Source organism: Dendrobates tinctorius, unplaced genomic scaffold, assembly GCF_039654945.1.
Source record: "Dendrobates tinctorius isolate UK_male_01 unplaced genomic scaffold, ASM3965494v1 ptg000083l, whole genome shotgun sequence".
Classification (NCBI taxonomy): Eukaryota; Metazoa; Chordata; class Amphibia; order Anura; family Dendrobatidae; genus Dendrobates; species Dendrobates tinctorius.
Window position 1 is genome coordinate 31,748,553 of NW_027361751.1, and position 13,962 is coordinate 31,762,514.

Below are 13,962 nucleotides of genomic sequence, written 5' to 3' on the forward strand. Positions count from 1 at the left end.
TTACTGTGCAGGGCGGTACTATGTCGCTTTTTTTCTTCATCTGACGTAGTGTAGAAGTCAGGGGGAAAGTGGGGAACGTGCTCTGGAAGCGATCAGCTATTGATGTTATTTTTTGCAGAGACAAGTCCTTGCTGGAAGAAGTGATGGCGATCTGTGCTGGTTGAAGAAGAAAAGCGAGGTTGAAGGACTTTAACTACAGACATCACTGGTGAGTCAGTGTATTACATGTACACGAAAAAGTAGAAGTCCAGCTCAAGGAATAAAAATGATGAAGCTTTATTGCAAAAATCCAATAAAAACAATTTTTCAAGAAAAGGCTGCTATGTCCATAGAAACAAAAACCTACAAAAGACAGAATGAAAAAAACCCTGCTATAATTAAATAAGTAAAAGCAAAAGTGCATTTAAATCATACAGAGTTCTTAGTAATACTGTATTTGATCAAACATAGCATTAAAGCCGTCCCACCATCGACAAGGTGAGTCTGTGGTCGGGGGGTCCTACAATGTCTAGTATTAATACCCTTATCATGTGTCAAAGTTGACGTCTGTGTGAATAAGGGCAGACAAGGCGGTCCTTGGGACGGCTTATTACCATCTCTGCCCTGTGTATATAGCATGTAGCAGTGGTGACGGCACTCCCCCCTTCACACACAGTGCTCATGTGATGGCTGTATGTAGGGACAGAGCAGGAGCTGCACGTCACAGGAGACAGCTCTGCTATAACTCCACTGTAACTGGGGAAAATATACCGGCCCCAGTTACAAGGGAAATGAGATGAACAGAAAAATATTTCAATATTTAAATGCCCCCCTCACCCCCACAAAAAAACAACAAACTATATACATATCTTTTATGACGGGAACAATGTGTAAAATAAATGAAAATAAATAACCAATTAGTATGCCACTAAAAGTCCAATATATTACAATTGCTTCAGAGCGGGGAATAAATTATTAAATGTAATTGTCTGGATGAAAATACAAAGTGGAAAAAACACTTATTTCCCTCTGAAATTGCCTGATATTAGCATAAAAAAGAAGAAAATTAAGCTTCACGTATTAAGAAAAAAAACCGCAAAAAATGACGTAAATATCCGAACAATGTTCTAGCCTTTCTAAACCGCATGTATGAAAAAAACCAAAACAAAACAAAGTGTGCCTGGTCAGGGATCGGGAGTAAATGTCCTGGTCTTAAACTGGTGAAAAAAAAACACACAACAACGCAAGTCATCCGCGCGCAGGGTCCATCCCCCCCTCCTCGGACGTCACGCGTTCACATTGGATGACACTTTCGATTCAATGAAACCTTCCTGGTTGGTACCTATCATTGACCAATCACCGCACAGCTTACTTTACGCCCATGTAGCGAGGGCGTGCGATGTCCAATCACAGGGCTTGTTACGTGCTGATTCTAGGAAGTGCTTGTGGCAGGAGCAGCGCTGCTGGCAGGAAGGAGTCCGCGCTCGGCGACAGTCCCCGCTTCCTCCTCCGGTGCTGTGTGCGGCTTCATGAGCTGCCTGGTATGTTCCCGGCCGACGCTGCAGGGACGCTTTGGGAGATTTAGTTTGTTAAGGTCTTCACTAGGTGTAGTCGGGTCACACGCCTGTAATTAGCGGGCGGCGCAGTTGTGTAAATAAAGCATTACAGTAGTATCCCACAAATGCCTTAAAGCGGTTGTCCACCTTTTGGGGACTTTTTTTCTTAAAGTGATTGTCTGAAACCAAAGTTCAATTTAATCCTAAATATTGTATTTAATGTAATAATCTAATCAGTTTTCTAATATGCTTCATTAAAATATCCCCACCGGCCCCTCTCTGACTTCCTGTCTGCTTTCCCCCTATGACGTTTTGCAGGAGTCGCCCTTGTCATGCAGTGGTAGACTTCCATCAGGGGCTAGGCTGTGGTCACAGTGCGCTCGCTGCGGCAGCTGTTGTTCCCACCCTGAAAAGAAGCGTTCTCGGTGACCTCTGCTTTGGATGCAGGGCTAGTCCCAGCTCTCCACTGCTTGCTGCGTTCTCTCCTTACAATGCTCACTGTCTGTGCGCTCTCTTGCGGGCTCATCGATTCGGTGTAGGGAGCGCACTGTCACTGTACGTTCAAAGGCCCATAGAGCAGGGATCTCGCACTGACCAGATGTAGGAATCAAGACTTGATGCTGCCCATGAAACAGAGATGACAGCTCTGCCAGTGACTGCAGCCCCAGCTTCCTGATGACGTCTTGTGGCAGAATTCCCAGTGGATGCTGGGATACTCAAACGAAACCTCATTTGAAGTAAAAAAAAAAATATGGGAGGTTAGAGAAGAAAGAGGATTAATAAAGTGGTTAGAATATTAAATTAGTTCAACAAACATTTAGTATAATGCTCACCTTTAGCTTCGGACTTCCCTTTAAGTGCATGTGGGTGGGGCTAAAAATCACTTTTGCAACTTTCACTAAACATTTTGCACCGTTTGCTTTCTCCAGGCCGCGCTGTGCCGTCTGTTGACTTCAGAATACTTTACCTACAGCGGTGATGTCAGGTATGACCATGTGAATGCTGCAGCGAATCACTGAATTCTACGGAATGCCAGTGATTGGCTGCAGAGGTCACATGACTGTAGATGAGGTCATTGCTGCAGGGACCACTAGAGCGGTTGAGGATTTGAAAGCGTTTATTTTTTTTTAAATTTCATCACGTGCCGCTTACGGTACTTTGCCGCGTTCGCCTGTTGCAGCTGTGGGGAACAGATATACAGAGTACACACCTTGGAGACCTCTACGCTCAGGAATCCGTGGTAGACATCTTGGGTACAGTCTCGTTTGTCTGTTGCCAATTTGCAGTTAGACCTGCCACAGGTCAGCGCTAAATGGTGATAGCACGGCATGTTAAAAAAAAAAGCAGACGTATAAGCGGCAAAGTGTTTTGCATTTCTATATTCTCGTTTTCTAAGCTTTTTATTGGCATATTTTCTGTGCCTGAACTTGTTGCAATATCTGAACATGCCACTGTTTCTTTTTTTTTAATAGTCTCAGACTTTCTCTTTGAAGGATGCCCCTAATTCTTGCCATCCTGTGCCCTTCTGCCATGCTCCTGTTTCCCTTAGCATTATGACACATGACTGAGGCTCAGTGGCCAGTCACAAGCTGCTGCTGTCATCACTGTGGCCTTCCATGATTGATTGATCAGCAACAATCTATCAAGGTGGATGACAGGCGGTGACTTTGCGGTGAATGACATGAGGTTGCAGCAGACAATGCCGCCCGGTGATGGAGTTCAGGGCTACGATTGTTACCAGCATGCTTTTTAATTATGTAATAGGTTTTGAAAGCTACTTTTCATTTTGATTGCTCCTGTATAATTCTAGGGCACGTGTAGCAGCTAGAATCCTCACATGTGCAGAATAATGTGGAGGTTTGTGCGGCCCCAAACATCATGTGGGACACATTACTTGTCAGACAGCTCTGGTAAAGACCTCCTATTTCATTAAATAGGAGCACAGCTGCACTTTGCACAACTATCAGGGCTGTAAAGTTGGTGTGGATTTTGGTGGAGTCAGTATAAAATGGACCAACTGCGACTCCTCACATATATAATAAATTGGGTTCAGTCGTACAATGCAGTATGTGCCATACACGTTTTCATAATAATTTGGTAAAGTTATGAAATGTCCTATAAATGTCTGTTCTGTTCCTGATCTAAGGATCTCGACTTTTAATAGAGATGAATCTGTGCTGCACTTTATGTACATGCTCAGTAGTGGGACAGTGCTGCGCTTTATGTGCATGCTCAGTAGTGAGCCAGTGCTGCGCTTTATGTGCATGCTCAGTAGTGAGCCAGTGCTGCGCTTTATGTGCATGCTCAGTAGTGAGCCAGTGCTGCGCTTTATGTGCATGCTCAGTAGTGAGCCAGTGCCGCGCTTTATGTGCATGCTCAGTAGTGAGCCAGTGCTGCGCTTTATGTGCATGCTCAGTAGTGAGCCAGTGCCGCGCTTTATGTGCATGCTCAGTAGTGAGCCAGTGCTGCGCTTTATGTGCATGCTCAGTAGTGAGCCAGTGCTGCGCTTTATGTACATGCTCAGTAGTGAGCCAGTGCTGCGCTTTATGTACATGCTCAGTAGTGAGCCAGTGCTGCGCTTTATGTACATGCTCAGTAGTGAGCCAGTGCTGCGCTTTATGTGCATGCTCAGTAGTGAGCCAGTGCTGCGCTTTATGTGCATGCTCAGTAGTGAGCCAGTGCCGCGCTTTATGTGCATGCTCAGTAGTGAGCCAGTGCTGCGCTTTATGTGCATGCTCAGTAGTGAGCCAGTGCTGCGCTTTATGTACATGCTCAGTAGTGAGCCAGTGCTGCGCTTTATGTACATGCTCAGTAGTGAGCCAGTGCTGCGCTTTATGTACATGCTCAGTAGTGAGCCAGTGCTGCGCTTTATGTACATGCTCAGTAGTGAGCCAGTGCTGCGCTTTATGTACATGCTCAGTAGTGAGCCAGTGCTGCGCTTTATGTACATGCTCAGTAGTGGGGCAGTGCTGCGCTTTATGTACATGCTCAGTAGTGGGGCAGTGCTGCGCTTTATGTACATGCTCAGTAGTGGGGCAGTGCTGCGCTTTATGTACATGCTCAGTAGTGGGGCAGTGCTGCGCTTTATGTACATGCTCAGTAGTGGGGCAGTGCTGCGCTTTATGTACATGCTCAGTAGTGGGGCAGTGCTGCGCTTTATGTACATGCTCAGTAGTGGGGCAGTGCTGCGCTTTATGTACATGCTCAGTAGTGGGGCAGTGCTGCGCTTTATGTACATGCTCAGTAGTGAGCCAGTGCTGCGCTTTATGTACATGCTCAGTAGTGGGGCAGTGCTGCGCTTTATGTACATGCTCAGTAGTGGGGCAGTGCTGCGCTTTATGTACATGCTCAGTAGTGGGGCAGTGCTGCGCTTTATGTACATGCTCAGTAGTGAGCCAGTGCTGTACTTTATGTGCATGCTCAGTAGTGAGCCAGTGCTGCACTTTATGTGCATGCTCAGTAGTGGGACAGTGCTGCGCTTTATGTACATGCTCAGTAGTGAGCCAGTGCTGCGCTTTATGTACATGCTCAGTAGTGGGACAGTGCTGCGCTTTATGTACATGCTCAGTAGTGGGACAGTGCTGCGCTTTATGTACATGCTCAGTAGTGGGGCAGTGCTGCGCTTTATGTACATGCTCAGTAGTGGGGCAGTGCTGCGCTTTATGTACATGCTCAGTAGTGGGGCAGTGCTGTAGAGCTAGAAGTTTGGCTTACTGAATCCACAACCCTGGCAACTACACAGTGTAGGAGAAAGCAGCTGATCGGTGTGGGTGCTGGAACTGTACAGATATTGATGACCAATCCTAAGGCTAGGGTCACACAACTGGTTTTCTGTCATCTGAGAAAATCGGTGCAATTATGCTGATCAGACTTTGATCACAGTGTGATAAGATTTTCTCAGATGTGGAGAATGTAAAAAAAAAAAATCTCCCTTTACTGTGACATCAGACCACGGTCTGATGTTTTAAGTGGCCTTTTAGATGTGAATGTCTGAGTGCCTTCTGATTATCGGAGGGATATTGTGCATGCTGCGATTTTAATTTTTTTGTTTCTTCCTTGGACCACTGTCTAAGGAAAAAATTGGACATGTTCATGGCCCCATAAAATAATATGGGGACGAGTGCTATACATCAGAACCATCGATAGCACTCGTCCAATTACTACCATCATGTGTATAAAGCTCTAGGGCTAGGCCATGAATGGGGCTTACCACTTTCTCAAAAACCCGTCGTGCTTCAGTTTTTTTTAAAATCTATGATTTATTCAGCATCAAGGCTGATTCAGACTTCTGATTTTAACATGCGAGCGCTGTCCATGTTTTTTACAGATAGCACTCGTGCTTGTGGTAGTCTATCGGGCTATTCTCATGTCTGTGATTTTGATCGCAGAGACGTATCCGATCAGAATGCAAGTCAATGGGTACGTGAAAATATTGGGCCGTACTCGGTGTAGTTCAGTTTTCACTCCGATCAGAATAATTGGTCTCTTTTCAAGTGGAAAAATCCCACGTCTGAATGAGCCATGAATCTGCTGTCAGGATCACTTTTAAAGTTTGGTTCCCTTTACTCTTTCAGTCCCATAGTCAATAAATTGAGCAATTCAGAGCCCCGTTCTGAGATCGGTGTGGGAGCCAGCATTTGGGAATATCCCTATAATATCTGCATTGTTCCTACACACAATGTGGATGACATCTTACCAAATCTCCTTCACTCTGCTGTACTGTGGCTTTTCTACCTGCTCCTGTGTCTGAGCCATGAGAAGTCCAGTCCTGGGGGGCTTGTGTTTTGTTGCTATAAATGATGTGTTAGTCATGTTACATTGGGTTAGTGGTAAAATGGGTTTTGGCATGAAAGCAGTCAGTGACCGAGGGCTGGAGTAGGCACGGTGATTCTTAAATGAGGGTTAATAAAACTGTAAAATGATGCATACGCTTCTGATTTAAAATAGGATATGTTACAAAACACAACAACTCGGGGCAGGACCAGGCAACGTGGAAATGGCACGAGCCTCCGTCGGCCTGCCTGCAGTGGGCGGCTGGGACACAACATTAGAGTCCAGTGACTGTATGTCTGGATGTGGGCTCGGCTTCCAGACTAATTCATGTCGCTGGTTGTATGTTATAACACGACAAAACAACAGCTGAAATAATTAAAACAAATATGTCGTCTCCCAAGTAATGAGAATGCTATAAAAATGTTTTCTTCTCTGACAAAAATGTCCCGTTCCTGCATTCTGTGCCGATAGGAGGATAATTGGAGGATTAGTTTTGCTTGCAGAATAAGCAATGTGAAGTTGTGTTTGGCAGCCGCATCTAATCTTCATTGGCTCTATTCTTCAAAAGCAAACAAAATGTATTAGTTCTCGTCTGAGTCCAGCGCTTGGGTTCAGAGGGCAACGACCGTAGTGGAGATCACGGTAATGGAAAACCTTCCTATTTTCTGGCTACTATTGTCAGCATTCATGGGTGTGCGGATGAGAATACCAATGGCATGTGTGAGAACAGTGTATGACAAGAATGGGAGTAGTACTAGGAGAAACGTTACCTCAGTGCAGTGAAAAATTTCAGATATGTTCAAGAACTGATTGTCACTCAGCACTTAAAGGGTTTTCTGCTAGTTTTTTCCACATTAACAGATTTAAAAAAAAATTAAAAATTCTCAGACTACACTGGGCGTTTTTGCTGTATATTTTAATGCTGCTTTTATGCTAATTTTCCACTGCGTTTTACAGTACCAGCAAAGTCTATTCCTCACCAATCGTTATACCGATGCCTCTACCTTGTGCCAGTCCTTACACTGGTTACCCATCCACTCCAGAATTCAGTATAAACTTACGGTATTACCCTCACCCACAAAGCGCTCCATGGCTCAGCACCACCCTACATCTCCTGCCTCATCTCAGTCTACCACCCTACTCGTGCCCTCCGTTCTGCTAATGACCTGAGGTTAACATCCTCATTAATCAGAACCTCCCACTCCCGTCTCCAAGACTTTTCACGTACTGCGCCATTTCTTTGGAATGCACTTCCCAGGCTAATACGATTAATCCCCACAGTTTTAAGCGTGCCTTAAAAACACATTTGTTCAGACTGGCCTATTGCCTCAACGAATTAACCATCCCTGCGTGGCTCATTTTCAAAATTTTTTACCATATCCAGGTTCTTCGCATCATGTTCCCACATGCTTTATGTATTTAATAGCCCTCTATGTCTGTACTGTTACATATTTAGACTGTTAACTGGTTCATGCTTCAACAGGAACACCGGATTCTTACACTAGGGAAGGTCCAAACAGTAAAAGCAATTGTTACCATCCACCTTTTGTGTCTCCCCTTTTCCCTTATAGATTGTAAGTTTGCGTGCAGGGCCCTCATTCCTTTTGGCATCTGTTTTGATCTACTGTATGTGTTTATTGCTATGCTGTAATGTCTATTGTCTGTAGAAGTCCCCCCGATAATGTAAAGTGTTGGCGCTATAGAAATAAAATTATTTATTATTATTATTGTCTGCGAGATCTCATGCACGCACCTTGTTTTTTTTTGTCATCAGTATTTTGTGCATTGTATGGGTTTTTTTTGCACAATAGAGCATGTCACTTCTTTCAGTGTTTTTCACCCATTGACTTGAGTGGGTTGTGAAAATGCACGTAAAAACGCAGGTATCAGGTCCTGCAGCATTTTTTGTGCCGAAACCTGATTCTATAGAATGGGACTTTTTTTTTTCTCTCCACATTATACTTTATCAGCCTGCACAAGAGATAACGCAGAACCGTGCGGTCATTAACAATCAGCAGGCCATTCACATCATGCAGCAGAAACCCACTGCGACATTCAGGACACAGCTACATAGGTCCCCAGCCTCAAACTTCTCTGGAGCCAAGAACACCAGCAACAATGCAGAGACCAATAAAAGTGAATGTGTCATCAGAAAAAGGCCTATTCTTTAGAGGCTTTCTTACTTTCAGCTAAGTGGACCCCAAACAGTTCAGAGAGAGAGCATAAGCCACTGCGATCAGTGACTGGCTACATTGGTAATGCACATCGCTGCTGCCAAAAGGCCAAGACCTGAACAGAGAAGCTAAACCTGGCGAGGGTAAATGGCTGCTTGGTTGGTTGTGTTTAGTATCTTAGAGCATTTAGGGTCTACTTTCCTGAATTGAAAACCCCTATAAATCAGAGGTTGTTTTTTTTTTTTTTAGAACTTTTTTTTCCCTTCACTTGGACATTAGCAGCAATAGACTGACTTGGATAAATGAAAAACTTTATATGCTCTAATCAGGGCAAAGGTCGTTGTGCAGGAAGGGGGAACAAGTGAGCTGTGCCATCATTGTGAATATCAGATCCCGTTGTCAGTCTTCACACAGGAGGAGGAGGTGGTGAGCTGTGCCATCACCTATTGTGAATATCAGATCCTATGTTAACCCCTCTATATAGAGCTGATATCATTCATTGTACAGGAAGGGGAGGAGATGAGCTGTGATATAACTTATTCTAAATATCAGATTCTGTGTTATCTGCGGCATATACAGGTGATATCAGTCATTGTACTGGAGGGGGAGGAGGTGAGCTGTGATATCACCTACTGTGAATATCAGATTCTGTGTTATCTGCAGTATATAGAGGTGTTGCCTTTCGTTGCACATACATTTCCTATAGGTATAGACTATGTCCAGTTTGTGGTCACTTGTACAGTAGGACATCAGTGATTTAGACATTACTTTTGGTATGTGGCTCTGCTGTAAAAGTCATTTCCAGTAGTGAAGGAGTGCTAATTTCTTATTAAGCTGTTGTTTTGCTGCAGTCACCCCGCACAGTGTGGGATCACATTGTGTTGGACGAGCACAGAATGGTATTTATGTTGGAGGAATCTTTATTCATATAAATCTGATGTGTGCAGATATTCCATGTTTGACTATTTATTCAGAATACTGAACTTTTAAAGAAGCGCTCCCACCAAACTCATCATTGCTTAACCGGTAGTATAAGTGCGGTAATATACTCGCCAGTCTTCAGCGCCTCCGATTTCAGGCTCCAGTTCTCTTTTGGGTCACGTGATGACTATTGCTACTTGCCGGCTCTATCTGCAGCAGGAAGTGCCTTTTCACATTGTAAGTTTGACTCGTCACAAGGCAGCTTTATAGGCTGGCATTGTAAGGCTATGTGCACACGCTGCGGTTTTTGCTGTGGTTTTGGCCACTGCGGATCTGCAGCAGTTCTGCAGACAGTGTACAGTAGCATGTAAATCTATGTGACTTACAATCTGCTGTGCACATGCTGCGGATTCTTAACTGCGGAAAAGCTGCGGATTTGAATCCACAGAAAGAAATGACATGTCACTTCTTTTCTGCGGATTCTGCTGCGGTTTACCATCTCCTCCATTGTAGAGGTGATAAACTGCAGGGGAAAACCGCAGGCCAATCCGCACGTCATTTTACCTGTGGTTCCGCAGATACAAATCCGCAGACCATTCCGCAGCGTGTGCACATAGCCTTATAGCGACTTTCGGCTCTTGCCTTAAAGGGAATCTGTCACCTACCCTTTGGCGGGCGATGAAAACGAGGTCGGTCTGGTCCGATAGGCGGTGTTCCTGATGTGTGCCGCCTCCCCATCCTTGCCCGCTGTCCGCAGGTTATTGCTGAATTGGAGCAGGTGTACGCCATTTTTTGCGCGTGCGCTAAGCATTCATAGCTAGCGCACGCGCAGTATGCTTTGCTCAACTGCGGGCAAAGCCGAAAAGCCGGACTGCGCATGCGCCGGTTAACTAAGCCCCAGAAGTATTTTGCTGTGTTCCGGGGCTTAGTTATCCGGCGCATGCGCAGTCCGGCTTTTCGGCTTTGCCCGCAGTCGGGCAAAGCATACTACGCGTGTGCTAGCTATGAATGCTTAGCGCACGCGCACAAAATGGCGTACACCTACTCCAATTCAGCAATAACCTGCGGACGGCGGGCAAGGATGGGGAGGCGGCAAACATCGGGAACACCGCCCATCGGACCGGACCGACCTCATTTTCATCGCCCGCCAAAGGGTAGGTGACAGATTCCCTTTAAACACCGGTGCGAGCCGCATAGCCCAAAAGAGGACCGGAGCGACACTGGAGACAGGGGAAATTGGCGATCAACAAGTGTATTACCACATTTGCACAGGTTTAGGCAAAAAAAAAAAGTTTGGTCGGAGTGATTCTTTAGGGCTCACTCACACGTCAGTATTTTATACCGGTGTTTGTATGCCAAAATTAGGAGTGGAACCTTACAGAGTATAACTATGATTGAAAGATTGACACCTGTTCTGTGTTTTGGAGAAACTCCTGGTTTTAGCATTGAAATACTGATGTGTGAATAAAGCCTTAAAGTGGTGGTCCAAAGGCAAAGTAATTTTCATTCTAAATCCCTACCTATTTAGTGCCATAATCTAAAGTATTTTCTAATTATAGAAAACCTATAAAGATATGAGTACTGGCCAAGAATAATAATAAAAAAAATTTCCTTCATTAAATTATCAATTAACAAGACAAAATTAAAGACAAAACCTGTGTGGTAGCCAAGGGACACTACTGATGCACCTCGCGTTTCACGTACAGCTTCCTCCTAGGGGTTTTGATATTGATTATCGTATGTATTATTTTTGTCCCACGGTATATTTATTTCAATCCCTATTTTGGGTTTTGAATTAGTGACTAAATCATTTGTATGAATCATGTATTAGGATATTTCTATGCACCATTTAGCTTTGTAATTGGAGGTCCCTTGTGTGGCTTACGCCTATGTCTGATATTCTCTTTTTTTTTTATATAAAACAGTTTTATATAACATTTACCGTATACTATATACTCATGTATAAGCCGACCCCCTTAATTTTGCCACAGAAAACTGGGAAAATTTATTGACTCGCGTATAAGCCTAGGGTGGAAAATGCAGCAGCTACTGGTAAATCTCAAAAATAAAAAGATACCAATAAAAGTAAAATTAATTGAGACATCAGTAGGTTAAATGTTTTTGAATAGCCATATTGAATCAGGAGCCCCATATAATGCTCCATACAGTTCATGATGGGCCCATAAGATGCTCCATACAAAATACGCCCCATATAATGCTGCACAATGGTTGATAATGGCCCCATAAGACGCTCCATAAAATAATATGCCCCATATGGTGCTCCATAAAGGTTATGGCCCCATAAGACTTTCCATAGATTATACCCCATATGCTGCCCCATAAAATGTTTCATAGAATAGGCCCCATAAGATGCTCCATTGAATATGCTTCCATATGCTGCCCCCATAAGATGCTCCATTGAATATGCTTCCATATGCTGCCCCCATAAGATGCTCCATTGAATATGCTTCCATATGCTGTCCCCATAAGATGCTCCACTGAATATGCCCCCATATCCTGCCCCATAAGATGCTCCATTGAATATGCTTCCATATGCCCCCATAAGATGCTCCACTGAATATGCCCCCATAAGATGCTCCACTGAATATGCCCCCATAAGATGCTCCACTGAATATGCCCCCATAAGATGCTCCACTGAATATGCCCCCATAAGATGCTTCACTGAATATGCCCCCATAAGATGCTTCACTGAATATGCCCCCATAAGATGCTCCACTGAATATGCCCCCATATGCTGCCCCTATAAGATGCTCCACTGATTATGCCCCCATATGCTGCCCCCATAAGATGCTCCACTGAATATGCTACCATATGCTGCCCCATATGCTGCTCCATTGAATATGCCCCCCATAAGATGCTCCATAGATTACGCCCCCATATATTGCTGCTGCCGCTACTGCAGGTGTTTAAAAAAAAAAAGACATACTCACCTCTTGTCGCTGGGGGCCAGGTGCCAGTGTGCTGAGCAGGCGGAGACACCGACGCTATGGGGGACAGGTTTCGCTGCTGGCTCTGGACCCGGCACCTGAGATATTCACCTGTCCTGGTTCCAACGCTGCTCGCCTCTGTCTGCCGCCGGGTCCCTCTCAGTGGCGTCAGGCAGAGGGCGCGCTCTGACTACGTCTGCTATCTGAACGTCACTGACAGAGGGACCCGGCGGGCAGACAGCGGCGAGCAGCGTTGGAACCGGGACAGGTGAATATAGCATATACTTCCCCCTGGCGCGGTCTCTGCAGCCCCGTTCACCCACAGTCTCCCTTCAGCGGTCACGTGGTACTGCTCATTATAGTCATAAATATGCACATATTCATGACTTTAATGAGCGGTACCATGTGACCGCTGTAGGAAGGAAAGGAGACCGTGGGACAAGCAGGGAGGCTGCAGAGACCGCAGCGGGGGGGTAAGTATGTTTCACCCCTGCTCCCCCAACCCCACCTACCCCCTGGCTATATGACTCGCGTATAAGCCGAGAGGGGGACTTTCAGCCCCCAAAAAATGGGCTGAAAATCTCGGCTTATACACGAGTATATACGGCATATGTTTCCTATTTTGTCTTGTTAACCAGGGCTGTGGAGTCGGTAAGCCAAACCTGCGACTCCGACTCCTCAATTTCCCTTACTCCGACTCCAACTCCGACTCCACGACTCCGACTCCCACACATATTGCTTATATTTAAGTGAAAAATTTATTGTAGTACAATGTGAACCTCAGACATTTAATCATTTTTATGATCCAATAATCAAGATATTTAGATAGGACAGAATATATATTGGTGTACTACCCGGTTTTCATTCTTTTTGGTACAGATACGATATGGATAGACAGATATGGATAGAGCAGATTTCTAATCTGCTTTTGCTATTGAAAACATTATCTATGAGCTCAAAAACCTTTCAGGTGATGCAGTTTTTTAAAAAGATCTGCTTTTGCAGCTGAAAAACGTATCCTCAAAAAATACAGGAAAAACGCTGTGTGTGAATGTAGCCTTAGATCAGGAATATAACAGCCATTTATAGGACATTTCATAACTTTCCCAAACTCCATTTTATACCGACTCCACCAAAATGAGCACCGACTCCGACTCCACGACTCCGACTCCACAGCCCTGTTGTCAACTGATAATTTAATTTTTGTTTTCCTTTATTAAACAATTATTCTTGGCTAGTACTCCTATATTTTTTTTTTTTAAGGTTTTCTTGATTGAAATGGGAGAGCCCTTAATTTTAGTCTATTAAGTATTTAGTTGCTAATATACTTGCATTACAAATTCCCCACTGAGAATCTCAGTGCATGCTGAGATACTCCATCGAAGCATCATCGGGTGAAAAGTTCCTGCTGCCTCCCTAAACTGAAGCATCATCAGTTTCTTTCTTTTCAGGGGCTGGGCTAGGCCCTGCGTGATGTGCAGTATGTGATGTGCACAATGACAGCGCACGCTCTGTTGTTGACTCAGATCAGCAGTAGCCAGCAGAGCATGGTTACACTACCCGGCATGCAGAGACCAGTGACGTCAAGGGGGCAGCGCTGGTCTCTACACA

General features: G+C 44.7%; 1 protein-coding gene across 1 annotated transcript in view; it reads left to right on the forward strand.

Annotated features, from left to right (window-relative positions):
• The first annotated feature begins 1,352 nt into the window (after positions 1-1,352).
• The window catches only part of SMIM15 (small integral membrane protein 15), a 34,086-nt gene continuing 21,476 nt past the window's right edge, over positions 1,353-13,962 (forward strand). The window contains exon 1 of the mRNA XM_073584278.1: positions 1,353-1,520. The gene's annotated coding sequence lies outside the window, so the exon portion shown is untranslated. The remainder of the gene's footprint in view (positions 1,521-13,962) is intronic.